The sequence below is a fragment of the Vulpes vulpes genome, chromosome 4 (assembly GCF_048418805.1).
Source record: "Vulpes vulpes isolate BD-2025 chromosome 4, VulVul3, whole genome shotgun sequence".
In the NCBI taxonomy this organism is placed as follows: Eukaryota; Metazoa; Chordata; class Mammalia; order Carnivora; family Canidae; genus Vulpes; species Vulpes vulpes.
In genome coordinates this window covers 85,211,506-85,227,096 of record NC_132783.1, presented here as the reverse complement: position 1 = coordinate 85,227,096, position 15,591 = coordinate 85,211,506, and positions in this window count along the sequence as shown.

The following is a 15,591-nucleotide window of genomic DNA, read 5'->3' as shown; positions in this document are numbered from 1 at the left end:
AAAAACAATTCTATTCCAAAACCTCATTTGCCTTATTTTGTTCTTTAAAAGGAACACAACTATTTTTAATTTTTAAGTCCACCCGCTGAGAAGGGGACAAGTAAGGTTTACGTCATGTACTAAAATAATAGACAATGTATCGCTTTAAAGATTAAAATTCCGTATATTTGATGTATTAAAAGGTTTTACTTCTTATTATTATCTTTTTTATTTTTTTGGTTAAAGAGAAAGGAAGAGCGTGGCAGTTTCGGCCGCAGTGGGTTCCCTGGGCCTCACGGCTACTCCTACTTCCCAGGACCGTGGCTGCATTTCCTATTGTTTTTGTTGTGATTTTCGGGAAGAGGCAAAGGACTGGCCAGTCGTGGGGCTGGCCTTGGGGAAAATATTTTTAAACAGGGGATTTCACAAATTTGTGGATAGTGTCCTGAGCCATCACTCATTTAGTTTTTAATTTTTCTCCCGGCACACGGTTTGTTAAAAGTGAAAGGAAAAAAATGATTCTTAAAAAATCATTCTTTCCCTCTTGAGATTTTTGAGAATTTGGCTTTTGCTTTGTACAGAGAGCGGCGCAGTCCCAGACTGTCCCCGAGGCCTCAGCCCCCCGGAGGTGCCACTGCCCCTGGGCCCCGTCTTTCCGAACAGGCCCCGTCCCAGGCGCGCAGCCGGGAGAGGTCGGGGCACGGTGAGCCCTCGGGAACCTGTTTCCCAGGCCTGGGAAGGGTGCGCCGGAACCTTCTAGTCCCCCGGGGTGGGGAGAGCGAGTTCGCTCGCCTTTTCTCCCTCTGGCCGCGGGGGCCCACCCCTCGACACCCCGCGCCCGCCGGCGCCGGGGCTGCTTTTCCGCGTCCAGATGGCCCTGCAGCCCCGGCTGCACCCCAGCGTGCGCCGCAGCAGAGCGCGCCGGGGCCTGAGACCTGGAAGCCCCTTCACACTCGGCCCCGAGGGGCCCCGAGCCCATCCTCGGTCTCGCCGGGGCATCCAGGGGGGCGCCGAGGGCCTGTCCCGGGGCTGCCGGCTGGGACCGGAGAAGGCGCGGCGGGACCTCCTCCCCAGCTGGAGCGGCAGGACCGAGCTGCACGTAGCTCCGAGGCAGCCGCGCAGAGAAGAGCCTCATCTATATTTTTTGAGGGTGTAGGAAGGGGCCGAGGCCGGTGCACCCGCCCCCCGCCCCGCAGACGCTGCTGCTCAGCCCTGCGCGCGAGCCCGGGTCTCCTGGCTGTTGGGGCGCTCGCCCTCCCGGGCCGCGGGAGCTCTGGGCCCGGTGCGCCCCTTTGCTGGGATCCCGGGACCCCGGAGGCGCGGCGGGTGCGCGCACCCCGATCCCCTCCCCCTGGGGTCAGGCCGCTCTGGGTTCCCTCGGCGTCAAGCTCCCCCTGCCGCCTCGGGAGGCTCTCGGCCGCGCACAGGCCGCCCCCAGCCCCGGGCCTCGGTCGGCCCACCGCGCCGTTCCCGCCGCCCGGGGCTCGGGGGCTGGCGACCCGGAGACTTTCCCGCTCTCCTCCCAGCGTCAGCCTCACGGCCGCGGGCCTCTTCCCGGGTGGCACGCACAGCCACCCGGGTGACCCACGGGACGCCGCGGGCGCTCTCCGGCCCCCACCCCCGGGAGACAACTTGGTGGAGACCCCGGCTCCGCCGCCCCCCACGCGCCCGCCCGCGCGCCCCGACTGCGGGGACCCGAGCTGGCGCCGGAGGGGGACCCCCGGGCCGTGTCCCTCCGCTGCGGCCGAGGGAAGCGGGGCTGGGCTGGGCCTGGCGCCTCGAGAACCCGGGCCGATGGCGGGGGGCGGGGGGCCCGAGTCATCCCGGGGCTCCGGGCAGACCCCCGGCCCCGGGCACCCCGGCGAGCGGGAGGGGCGCGCGTGCCAGGAGGGGTTGCGCCCCAGTCCCCGCTGCTGCGGGCCCGCGGCGCGGGCCTGAGAGCCAGGCCCCTGCTCCTCCTCTCCCCAGCGCTAGCCCCGCGCCCCTGCCCCTCCGGGCCACACGCTGCTCCCCGTGAGCCTCGTGCCTTGGGACAGGGGTCCTCGCGCCACCACGCCTCGCCCGCCGGCACCCGCATGGGCGGCGAAGGACCGAGAAATTACCCCGCCCTGGGATTTCAGGTCTGAGACCCGCAGGGAGAGCAACTGGACAAGGTCGTGCCTTCACGCCCACCCTGGGTATGTTATTAACAAAAAAAATCCAACCCCAAACTCCCAGCGATTTTAATGGGACCTCGGTCCCGGAGAAGCTGCGCAGAGGCGGCGGAACGCCGGGGCTGGGGCGCGGGGCCGCAGGCAGGAGCGCCCCCCGACGTGGCGGAGGGACCTGAGGCGCGCGGGCGCCGGGCCGGCGCAGGGGGTGCCCGCCTGAGCTGCGCACGCCGGCCCGGGTGCGAGTGCGCCCCGAGAACGCACGCCCAGGCCCGCGGCGCGCTCGCGGCTCCCTCCCGCGCTCTCCGGGTCCGCCGCGGGGTCCCCGAGCCCCGCCGGCCGCCGCGCAGGCCGCGGCTAAGAGCGGCGTGTCCGCCAGGCGGCGCTGCGGAGCCCCGCAGGCCGCGGAGGAGAACGGGAACCGGGCGGAGCGCCGGCCGCCGCCTGGGGGCCCATCCCGCCGCCCCGCGCCCCGGCGATCGCAGGCGGGGCGGCGTCTGGGGTCGCGTCTCTGCCGCTCCTCGCCCCCCTCCGGCTGGGGACCGTGTCCCCTGCGCCTCCCCACCTGCTCTGGCGGCTGCCGCTGGGCTCCTCTCGCTCTGGCGCTCTCTCCCGCAGGGGTTGGCCCAGATGTCAGGGGCTGCTCCCCAACCACAGGCTCCCACCGCCACCCTCGAGGCTCCGACGGGGCACCTGTCTGTCAAGCGGAAGGGGTCCCCTAGGGCCTAGCCCTTGCCATGGGCTGTCCATCCCTTTCTCCGCCCTGACAGATGGGGAAACTGAGTCCCGAAGACTGTGGCAAGACCTGCAGAGAGAGCGCCAGACTCCCTCCATTCAACTCCTGACCCCGTCTATGCCTTGGGGGGTGACACGGTGACCCTGGGGTCTTTGTGCCCGGTGGTCTGTAAGCAGTCCCGAAAGGCGGATGAGAAAGCCCCTCTGGTTGATGAACTCCCTGTGCTTTGGAAAACATGTAAAAGTTGCCCAGAAGGGGAGACTTGTCCCTGGGGGACCATCCGAGGGCCCCTTCTGCACATACTGGCTGAGGGTTCCTTCCCCACTACGGCTCGAGGCCTGGCCCTGCTCAGAGAGACTACAAAGCTGGGGCTGACCTGCTCTCATTAGGGGTGTTAAAGCATGACGGTTGCTGGGGACCAGAGATTCTGATTCAGCCAGGAGACAGTGTGGTGGACATAGTTGTTGTCTGGGGGGTTTTTTTGTTTTGTTTTGTTTTTTTAAGTTCTCAGTGTTTTTACTATGGTTATTATTATTTTACTTTTTATTATGGATTCGCAAACATACACAGAGGTAGAAAGAATGGTATGAAAGACCCCGGAAACCCATCACCCAGCCTCAGTTAGGAACTCGTGGCCAATCTTATTTCCCTCCCCCATCCCCACCCCCCAACCCGTTATTCTGAGGTGAACACGGGTATCTTATCATTTCACCTCCTCAGGTATTTGTCACTTCCAGCTGGGGTTCGAAGCTATGCCAAGGCTGGCTCCGAATCCAGGGCTCATCCTGCTGCCCTGCCTCAGCTGAGGCTCAGTGAGATTGAAGGACGTTGCTCAAGTTCAGGCAAAGCTAGGATCTGAACCCATTTCTACGAAGGCCAGAACCCGAGTACTTCACCCTACCCTGTGCTGGGGGTTTCCCAAAGTCCCAGGGATACTGAGCCCTTTCTGCCCTGTGTGTGACCCCTGGGGTTTTGCAAAAAAGACTCTCGAGCCCCTGGCAAGGCAGCCACACCTCATGGGGAAACCCACAGCACACGGGACATTCTGAGTAAAGACAACGGAAAACCACATGGTGCAGTGGAAAGAGCACAGATTTGGGGTCAGGCTGATCTAAATCGAACTTGGAGCTCCACCCTTGGCTCAAGTCGATGGCTCAGTTTCTCTGGGCCTCGGTTTCCTCATCTGTAAAGTAGGGGCATTCATACTAACCCCCAGTGGAGTTGTTGTGAGGCTCAAATAAAATGATGTGAAAATGCCTAACCTACTTTCTGGCCCATACTGATTCTTAGTAAAGACAGCTTTCTTCCCTTCTCAAAGTTTTGTTTTATTCTGACCAGGCCTCTTGCTCAAGCATAACTGGGGCTCCCTGTGGCCCACCAGCTCAAACGCTCACTCCACCACCTGGCCATCAGAGTGCCATCAGGAGGTGGGTCATCTTCTAATCTGGCCCCTCTTTGCCTGTCTCAATTTGTGTCTTACCGGTCCTCACAATCCAGACCCTCTGCCAGCCAGCTAGTCCCCAACACCTTGGTCTGTTGTGCTCATCATACACTCCTTCCCTGAAATGCCTTCCAAGCTCCTCTTCCCTCAAGACTCATCTCTTCCAGGAAGCCCTCAAGGTTTCCCCCCACCACCACCACCACTCATTGATCTTTCCCTCGGTCGCATTCCCAGCACACTTACTGCAAAGGCAGAAGGTAGAAGCATGAAGGCCACTGGACTAGGGTTGAGGACACTTGGGTTTGAATGGTGCCTCTTCAGAGCTGCATGACCGTGGACAAGTCTCTTCTGGCCTCTGTGACACTTGTCTCCAAAACCAATATTGGACGGTGCACACCTTGGGTGAGCCCCACACTTACCAACAATAATGTTAACAAGGAACATATATGGCACACTTACCTTCCAGGCACTCGTCCAGTCCTAGTTCCATTACTAGTCTCGTTTTACAAGTGAGAGAGAGCTGAGAAGTCACTCTGTGCTCCAGAACTCAAATCCTTAATGACAGCACTTTACTCTGCTATTCCCTGTGCCTGGAATCTTTGTCCTCTGTATTTTTCCCCCTAATTTCCAGCAACTCAAAACTCCTGCTTTAAATCTCAGGCCTGTGTCATGTCCTCCTGGAAGCCCATAGATCCTTCCCATTGGAATCTCTGTCCTTCTCTTTGCTCCTGTAGTCCCTGTCCATCCCACCATCATATCTCCTTACATTTTCCTGACAGCCTGGACTCTGAGGCACTGGGGCAGAAGACTGTCTTCTATACCTATATCTCGTCCTGGCAGCTAGCAATGTACCTAGAACATAGTAGATGTTCGATAAATGTAGAGGGAAGGACAGAAGAGGAGGGAGAGAGGGAAAGACAGAGGAAAACAAACACAAAAGACGGAAGGGGGAAGATGCCACAGTACTGGGCCATCTTGAGTGAGGTGATTCTTTCAAAAAGAGTAGGAGGAAAAGTCACAGTGACCCTAGAGGAACCCAGAATGTCTTTGTCCGAGACAGCAAAACTCAGGCCTGAGTAAGCTTCTGTGCATCAGTTAGATCCTTAAATAGTGGCTTGAAGAAGAAAAATGTTCTCGCAGTCTGGAGGTGGGCAGTCCAGGCGAAGAATGGCCCTCAGTCCTCAGGGACCCAGAGCATTCTGTCTTGGGCTGTTGGGCCACCCCAACCTGGAAGCTTCTATCCTCACAGCATCTCTGAGTCCAAGATGGCTGCTGGGGCTCAGCTCCCATTCCCTCATCCCAAGGAGCAGGAAGGAGGAGTGAAACAAGGAAGGTAAAAGGGCCTCCTCCTTTTTAATGAGTCTCTCTGGAATCCACAGGCAATACTTCAGCTTATACCTCATTGAGTAGAACTTAGTCTCATGGCATGCTTAGCTGCAGGGGAGGCTGGGAACTGCAATGTTTAGCTGGGCACACTGCTGCCTCAAATAAATTCAGGGTTCTGTTACCAAGGGGAGCTGGAGGGGTGGGAGCTGGGACACGACATTAGCAGACTCCCCTGCAATCCACGGATGGGGTCAACCAGAACCAGGGTCCTAACAGAGCTTTTTGGTGGGTGGCCTTTCAGGGGGTCCCTGGATAGTGACTTCTACCTCTAAACCACAGATTCTTATTGTTAGAGTGGGCACGGGTGGTACTTCATAAGCCCCCAGAAGTTATAGTCCAAGGTTGGGGGGTTTTCTTCCTTTCAGGTGCCTGGAGTTGCATGCTGCAATGATTTAGGGTGAAATTTGTCAAGAGTACATTTTTCCCCCTTTGCTTAGAGACCTCTTCATTTTGGCCCCGAATGCCACACACAACAAGAAGCCAGCAAGAGGAAGAGGTCGTCTTTTAAATTTAAAACAAAAACACAAAACAAGTGGGTGGAAAGGGAGAAGCACTGTAACCTTACCCGCCACCCCTTTCCATGTTACTAAGAAAAAACCGAATACAGCCTCCAACTCAAAACAGAGGCAGGCCGATGCTAAATCCACTTTGCGCTGACCTTACCTTAAATAATTCTGGTGTAACTCCAGAAACCTGAAAGAACACAAACAGCACCAGTGAATCAGAATTTGAATCATGCCTCCCGCAAAGCAGCCTCCCCCCTGCCAGGGCAGGCCCCTCCTGGTGGATTCAGGAGGGCCCGGGCAGCAGAAGGCCCGAGGACGCTCTGGGAACTGGAGGGGTAGGAGAAATCAGGAACAGATGCACCAGTGTGAGCTTTTTCAGTGCTGTGTTGCTGGAAGCTTCCTCAGCCTTAGGTCTCCACAGAGGAGAGACATTTCAGAGGTCTCACCAACCTCTGCGGGTGTCTCTGCCACTCTGCAGTCTTCCTTCCACACACTCCACGAGCATCTCCTCTCCCCCACATCCTCCAGGGGCAGTTCCTGTGCTGTGGGAATTCTACACCGTCCACATCACCAGTTCTTAAGCCTTTTGTGGGTTGAGGGAAGGATGCAGAAACCACAGGCTTTTTTTTTTTTTTTTTTTTTTTTTGAGAAGCAGATAAAAGCCACAGCCCCTCTTAATAGAAATAAGCGCACATACTCAACACTGGAAACGTAATTTCAGGTAGTTCATGGACCTGTGGATTTAAAATCCTCAGTCTTGAAGGAAATCCAAGATTAAATATAAAAAGACCATGCCTCTGGGAAATGCCATGGGGGATTCTGGGTTTTCAGCTCTAAACTATTCTGACCAAGGCAACATTCCAACAACTCTGTGTGATTAACTGTAATAAATAACATTTATGTCAACCTACCGCAAGCCAGCATGCAGCGTGCAGCAGAACCCTGTGAAGTGGGAACTATGATGAACCCCACTTTATAGATGAGGAAACTGAGGCACAGAGAGGTAAAGTGACTTGCCCAAGGTCACACGGCCAGCAAGTGGCAGAGCTGGGATTCTGGTATAGGCCCTTCAACTCCAGAGCCATAATTTTTGTGCTTTTCACCACTGCATAGTGACCTCAGCCTCTCTGTACGCTGAAGACACACACATCTGCCTTCCTCCCCTAACACAGGTGTCAGAGCCCACCCAGTGGTGTGTTGGAATCAGTTCATGTTGGCTCACAAAATTGGCCACACCTCTTCCCAGTTTCTCATTCTATGGCATTCTGGTGATGGCTTGACATCAGCCATGGTTGGCAGTATTTACACAAAAGCAATCGGCAAACACTACAAATGAAGGCTTCCTCCCCCCAGAGAGCTGTTTGCTAACTGTTCACCAGCAAACCACTGGACCCACCTAATCTCATCCCACTTAGATGACTCAATCCTCAGATCCAGCAGCTCAGGCTCTGAATCAGTGGGAAGCGGGGAGCCTCCTCCCTGATAGCACCAGAAAGAAGGATGTGGATAGGGTCTGCTGCCCCCAAACTTAAGTGTGTGGGGTATTTAAGGAGAGGATAGCCCCCTCTCTGATACCACTGTATGCAAGCCATCTTTCAACTGCGCTCAGTACCTTCCATCTGCTAGAACCAAAGCCCAGTCATCTGGGGGTTTGGATCCCTTCTGCTGGGCAGGTCCATATCCTTCATACCAAAGCTGATCCACGACTATGGAATGATGTTGGCAGCCCACCTGATGTGGGGAGACTTGGCTGCCTAGCAGCTTCTACAGCCTGCTCAGTTCTACACTCCTGACTCTGGATCTTCAGCTATTGATGCTGGCCAGCCAAATCTCATTTAACCCTGCCCCTTTGAGGTTAGCCACAGGCAGCTGGCCCCTTCCCCCCCAACCCCACCAGACACCACCTCCTACAAGTACCCAGCAAACTGCCCAGCTGGGGCCAAGCCAGTTATGATGATGCACATTCTCTAACTTCTGCTCATGGGGAAACCCTATCTGACAGCAAGGATTCCAGTGGGCCAGGCCTAGAGTGGAGGCTACCCTGGTGCTCTCTCACCAGCCAGAGTCTCAGGCCATAGGAAAGAAATCAGATGATGGAGATTATGATGATGATTACCATTTTGTGAGCATTTTCCTTATGCCAAAGAACTTTCTATTGCTTTATATTATCTTTTTTCATCCCTGTAAGGTCTCTAGGACATGAGTACTATGTTAATCTAGTGTTAATAAAAGAAAAACTGAGATTCAGAGAGGTTAGTATCATGTGTGAAGTCACACAGCTAGTAAGCGGTGGGCTGAAATGCAAGGCCAGCTGTTTCACTCCAGAGCCCATGTCTATAAAACCTATGTACTTCAATTCAAAGTACTACCCTCAGAGCTGCTCCTTTCCCAGTCCCCAGGGAAGTGTGAGAAAGACAGGCCCCCTTGCCTCCCTTAGTGTTCCCTGAGGGGGGGCCCCAGGCAAGAATGAAGACAACCTTGGTCCTCACTGCCCAGTCAAAGTTGTGACCCTCCGGACAGGGAAAGTGAGTGTTTTCACTGGCAAGCAGGTAATGAGCTCTTGCTGCACACACAGCATGAAGGCAGTAAATAGATGACCAGGAAATGGTGTCTGCCTTCAAACCACTTGCTGTCCAGTCTAGTGGGTCTGAGAAACAACTGTTGCTTTAAGGTGGTTGTGATATGTGCTATCCCAGTGGAGGCACAGGATTAATTCCCATAGGAGGACGTGGAGATCACTGAGGAGGGGGGAGCACTTGATCTGGGCATGGCAATGAATAGGCATTTGGTGGATGAAACATCAACAACTTGGAAATTAGGAGGAGGGACCAGCAGGATCTAAAGCAGGGATCAGGGACAGCCCATAGGGTGCTTGGTAGGGACCTGGCTATAGCAGAGGGAGTGGGTGGGAATACGGTGGGAATAGATGGTGTCTTGTTCTTTGATAAGCAGTGGGGAACCATCAGAGGTCTTAGAGCAATGGAAAACCATTACGGGGTGGAACAATGAGGGACTGGGGAAAGGACTGGTCAGAGGTCGGATAGTTCAGACAGGAGAAGGTGAGAGCTGGAAGCAGAGGAGAAGCTGCAGGACAGGCAAAGCGAGGATGGTTCCAAGGACAGTGAGAAGGTATAATGGCCTGGATTCAGCGATGGGCAGGGACTAGAAAGGAGAGAAGGAAGGCAAGTATAGTCCTGAGGTCTTTAGCCTATATTATTGAGCTACACTGCTGGAGCAGAGACCCTCAAATACAGTGACTTTAATCAAACAGAAGTTTCTCTCAGGTTTCTGTTGTCAATGCTGGTGGGGCTGCTTTGCTATGTGATGTCATTCAGGGCCCCAAGTTCCTTCCATCTTGGTGCTCCTTCATCCTCTAGGATATTGTAACCAACAGTGTGATCAGATATGGCACTATTCCCATATCTGGGGAAAAGGACAAAGTCCAGGGCGAGTGATGTCCTTCTAAACAAGTAAGGAAGAAATCACTCACAGTCACCTGACCACACTCAGCAATAATGAAGTTTCTGCCCGAGTGGCCATGTGCGAGGAAGGAGGGAGAAGAGATTTGGGGATGGAAGGCTAAGGAGGAGTCTGCCATATTTGGGTACCTGGGAGGAATTCTGAGGGACAGCAGGCTTTGGCAGAAGAATATAGGGTGTGGGTTTTGTATGGGTTGAGTTTCCAATGCCTGCAACAGATCAGGGTTGGGGATATGAATTTCTGAGTTGTAAGCACAGAAAAGAGACTCAAAACTTGGGGTAGGAGAGATATGTACCTAGGGAGAGAAAATCAAAAAACAAAACTGGATTAGGGTGGAGCCTGAAACCCTTGAGGAAGACTTAGGAGGAAGAGTCATTGTGCCGATGGTACTTCCTAAAGATGGTGGCATCAATATATCCCATCCCATGTACTCCTCTTACAGTATGAAGTTGACACTGTTCCTCAGCAGGTAGAGTCCACACTCCCACCCCTTGAATCTGGCCAGGCCTGTGATCAGAGCAGAAGTGATGCCATGTGACTTCCAAGACTGTCAGGATGAGCAATACTGGCCCCCCCAGGAATGCTCACCCTTGAAACTCCATGCTCTGAGGAAGCCAAGTGGTCACATGGACAGGCCACGTGTAGGTGTTTCAGCAACAGCCCCAGCTGAAGTCTGAGCGAAGAGTGGCCGCCTGCAGCATGGAGTGACAAGACTGAGAGGAGCTCAGCCTCCAGCCTTTGGACTGCCTTGGACTGTCCCCCCATGAGTGGGACAGAGACAAGCCCTTCTCACAAAGCCCCGCCCAAATTGCTGATACTTGAACAAAATAAATGTCATTATTGTTTTAAGCCACTAAATTTTATTTTATTTTTCTTTTCAAGCCACTAAATTTTAGAGTCCTTTTCTTCATAACAATAGGTGACTAATACAGGCCAGAGTCCCTTTCACCATGTCAGGAGAATGGCCCAAACCCTCCAGAACATGATCCTTTATCTGTGTTCCTTGCTCACAGCTGTGACCAGGCTTTAGACACCCCAGGATGGTCACCTCTCTGACCCCCTTAGGGAGGCCCTTGGCTCGGCCTCATAGTCCACCCCACAAAGGACATTCCCAGGCTGCATACCTTCTCTGTCTCTGTCCCCAAAGGGCCAAGAGGGCAATGTGGTGCCAGAGAAGCAGAGGAAAGGAAGGAGTCTTCAAACATAAGGGATAGAAAAGTCTGCGTTCCCTTTCAAATACTCATTTCCGCGATGCCTGCGTGGCTCAGCAGTTGAGCACCCGCCTTCAGCTCAGGGTGTTATCCTGGAGTCCCGGGATTGAGTTCCTCATTGCGCTCCCCTCAAGGAGCCTGCTTCTCCTTCTGCCTGTGTCTCTGCCTCTTTCTCTGTGTCTCTCATAAATAATAAATAAATTTTTTTTAAAAACCCACAAATATTCATTTCCCCCTAATTATATCTGCACACGGAATAAATGCCAAACCTGGAAAAACAAAGAGATGATGGTCACAGAGGAAGCCTCTATGACCAAGAGGTAGACATAGGAGATGAAGGATGGGGAGGTGGTCAGAGACACCACATCTTGGGTGGACAAGAGACTTCAGAGGGGACATGGTTCCAGTGCCAGGAGCCCCCCAGAAGGCAGCAGAGGATGGTCTTTGGTAGGGGATGGGCATGGCTCCACACCCAGCGCATTATTGGGATACGATGTGAAATGCTCACTATAATCAAGTTAATTAATGCATCCTTCACCACACATGGTTACCCTGTATGTGTGTGTGGGGGAAACATAGAAGCTCTATCCCTATGGCACATTTCAGGTATACAGTGCAGTATTATTAACCGTAATCATTATGCTGTACATTAGAACCCCAGAACTTACTCATCCTATAGCCTTATACCCTTTGCCACCAACATCTCCCCATTTGCCCTACTCCCCCTGCCCCAGGCAACTGCATAACCGCCATTCTATTCTTCACTTCTATGAGATTGACTATTTTATTTTATTTTATTTTTTAATTTTTATTTATTTATGATAGTCACAGAGAGAGAGAGAGAAAGGCAGAGACACAGGCAGAGGGAGAAGCAGGCTCCATGCACTGGGAGCCTGACGTGGGATTTGATCCCGAGTCTCCAGGATCACACCCTGGGCCAAAGGCAGGCACTAAACCGCTGCGCCACCCAGGGATCCCGAGTTTGACTATTTTAAATTCATTATATATGTCGTATAGCACAGTATTTGTTTTTCTGTGTCTGACTTACTTCACTTAGCATAATGTTCTCCAGGTTCATCCATATCGTTGCAAATGGCAAGATGGCAGGATTTGCTTCTTTATGGCTGAATGATATTCCTGTGTGCGTGTGTGTGTGTGTGTGTGTATTTAGCCCTTCATCCATCCATGGACACATGGATCCATGTGGACTGTTTCCATACCTTGGCTATTGTGAATAATGCTGTAACGAACGTGAGAGTATAGAGATCCTTTAGAGATATTGATTTCATTTTCTTCAAGCCAGAAGTAAGATTGCTGGATCATATGGTGGTTCTATTTTTAATTTTTTGAGAAACCTCCACACTGTTCTCCCTAGTGACAGCACCAATTTACATTCCCAGCTAGAGTACACAAGGGTTCTCCTGTCCCCACAGCCTCATCAACACTTGTTATCTCATCTTTTTGATGATAGCCATTCTAACAGATGGGAGGTGATATCTCATGGTGGTTTTGATTTGCATTTCCCTGATGATTAGTGATGTTGAGCACTTTTCATGTACCCATTGGTCATTAGTATATCTTCTTTGGAAAAATGTCTGTTCAGGTCCTTTGCCCATTTTTAAATAGGTTATTTGGTTTTTTTTGCTATTTAGTTGTATGAGTTCCTTATATATTTTGCATATCAACCTCTTATCAGACACATGGTGTGCAAATATTTTCTCCCATTCTATAAGTGGCCTTTTCATTTGCTGATTGTTTCCTTTGATGTACAGAAGCTTTCTTGTTTGATATAATCCCACTTGTCTATGTTTTGCATTTCTTCTCTTTCGTTGCTTTTGGTGTCATATCCCAAAAAATCATTGCCAATACCAATGTCAAGATTTTTCCCTTGTGTTTTCTTCTAGGAGTTTTATGGTGTCAGGCCTTATGTTTAAGTCGTTAGTTAATTTTTGTGTCCAGTGCAGGATAAGGGTATGTACCTTTCTTGGGAGGTTATCCCTATGCCTGGCATCAAATTCTACCTGCTTGGGACTGTGGCCAAAGTACCCCCCATCTCTGTATCCTGAGAGTTCTGTACTAGGACCAATGCCTACAGGGCAGATGTCTGGCCATTGATCAAATAGCCAGCCAGTGTGCTGATTGACTGATAGATCAATTAACACCTGACAGATGGCCAGATCGGTGATTGAAGGACAAAACAGCAGCTTGGCTGGCTAAGGACAGAGTTTGCATCTAATATATCTTTATCCCAAATGACACTTAACCCAGGGCCTGAAGCTCAATAAATGGCTGCCCTATTAGTCATATGGTTCACCTAGCGTCAAGTGATGCTGGGAAATGTAGTCTTATTTTATTAGAATCAATTTTAAATCAGGATTCTAATACAGGAAAAACAGAGGAATGGAGATTGGAGGGCCACTAGTGATCTCTACTATAAAGACACAAGAATGAGTCTGGTTAAGGGATGCAGACACTTTAGGGACACATTTCCAGTACAGAAGTGAAACTGCAAGGAGTTTTTGGGTTTAAGATTTTATTTATTTATTCATGAGAGACACACAGAGAGAGAGGCAGAGACACAGGCAGAGGGAGAAGCAGGCTCCATGCAGGAAACCCGATGTGGGACTCAAAACTGGGTCTCCAGGATCAGACCTTGGGCTGAAAGCATCACTAAACCACTGAGCCACCCAGGCTGCCATGCATGGAGTTTTTGAATTCTGGAGTCACCTCTTCCACAGAGCTTTTAGAAGGCCATAGTTCCTCCCCTTTATTCTTTGGTGGCCTAGGGAGATGCTGAGCTGGGAAGCAGAGAGAGGCTACCTTTGCCCTTTGAAATTATTGCTTTCTATTTCCAAAGGCCTGCCCTTGAAGTATATGTAGTCATATCTTATTTGATTGTGCTCATCACAAAATCTTACTAAATTTCTCATCTGTGACCTGGCCCCAGTGCTCCTGGTTACCGTTCATCCTAAGTTCTTTGCAGGAAGCACCTATTCATAGTCACAGCCTGAAAATTCTCCCTCCTTGCCTCTTTGCGGGAATGGTCTCACCCTGAGCCAAATGGCAAAGTCAATGCGTAGGTACTGTGCCAAATTCCAGGCCCTGTTGCCGGGTTCAAATTCTAGCTCTGTCACTGGCTGGCTTTGTGACCTTGGGCACATTGCTAACCCCACCCCCACCCCCACCCAAGCCTTGGTTTCCTCATCTGTAACATGGGATGAGAAGAATACTGCCAATCTCCCAGGGTTGTTTCAGTGGTGAGAATGGGATCCAGCAGGAGTTAAGACTTCAAAATCTCTTAGGTGTTATTAGAATGTAGACAATCCTTTCAGGCCCGTGTTTTCTGCCTCCCCAGCTTTTTGAGGGGTAAACAGCCCCGTCTTTTCCATCTTATGTGCCTCTTCTCTCTCCCCCCCCCAGGCACAGAGTAGAGAATCCTACCGCCAGCTCAGTCCAACATGGAGTTGGCATGGCGTGAACAGGTCTGTGGTTTACACCCTTGTCCTCTGACCCAGGTGCCAGACGTTCTTCTCTCTCCCCTCCTCTGTAGCCACATCCCACCCAGAGGTGCTGAGGTGGCCTGTGCTATGCTGTGGTCGTGTGGTACACACCTCCTCCCTCTCCACTTTGAAGAAGGACCTACTGCACAGGCCGCCCTCACACCTTGCATTCAGATTGCCCCTCTCCCAGAGCAAAGGATAAGGGGCTGAAAATGAAATTTGCTTCCAAGCATCCCTCTGGTTCCTTGAGTGTCACTTTTCTGCATATTTATGGTAATCATCCTTGCAACAAAAACAGTGACTTCACTGTCTAAATAATAAGGCAATTTGTTACAGCTAATTACTCAAGGACTTCCTTAATCTCAATTAAAAGATCCGAGAGGATTCCTGCCCCTCTCATCCCAGTGTTCCTGAAGATCCCCCTAATGTATTCTGGATCACAGATTAGTGGGGAGCCAAGAACGGTCCTTGCTGGGCAGAACTGCTTGCTAAAATCCATCCCAGCAACGTGAAGCAGTGATTTATTGTGACATGGAATGTGGGACATTTCCCCAGCTTTTGTGATTGTGGTAATGAAGCTGTAAACCAAATAGCATGAAATGAGGCAAGGCCTTACAATTTAATCAGCTCGTAAACAGATCTACTGCATCAAGCAAATGACATTATTATCCATCCGAAGTAAATCATGCTAATCTCGGGAGATAAAATCAACATCGTTAATGGTCACATGTCATATTCATCAACACTAAACCATCCCCTTTGACAGATTAATCCTAACTACAGCTCCCAGGATGTATGGTAATAGGGCTTGTAGCGTGCATTTCACTCCGTGCCAGGCTAACCAGCACTCTTAGGCTGCTATTACAAATAATTTTTTTATTGATTTACATATTTTAAAATGCATTTAAGGTGAGGCACCATTAAAAACCCTGTCACCCACCCATATTTCTTCCCTACATTCCCAGACTTTATTAATAGGAACGGGAAGACAAACGCAGTAAGCCTTATAAATACTTTGTTTAGGGCACTGTTAGGGGTAATTAAGATGGGGACTGGGTTTTGTGTGTGTTTTTTTTTTTTTTTTTTTTTTTTTTTTTTCAGGGAGGAGGGACAGGTGAGCAGAAGGGGTGATAGAAAGAAAGGACCCTCTTGTGGTTCAGGGACAAATGGAAATTGCAGCATCATTTGCTTCCTGTTCTCCC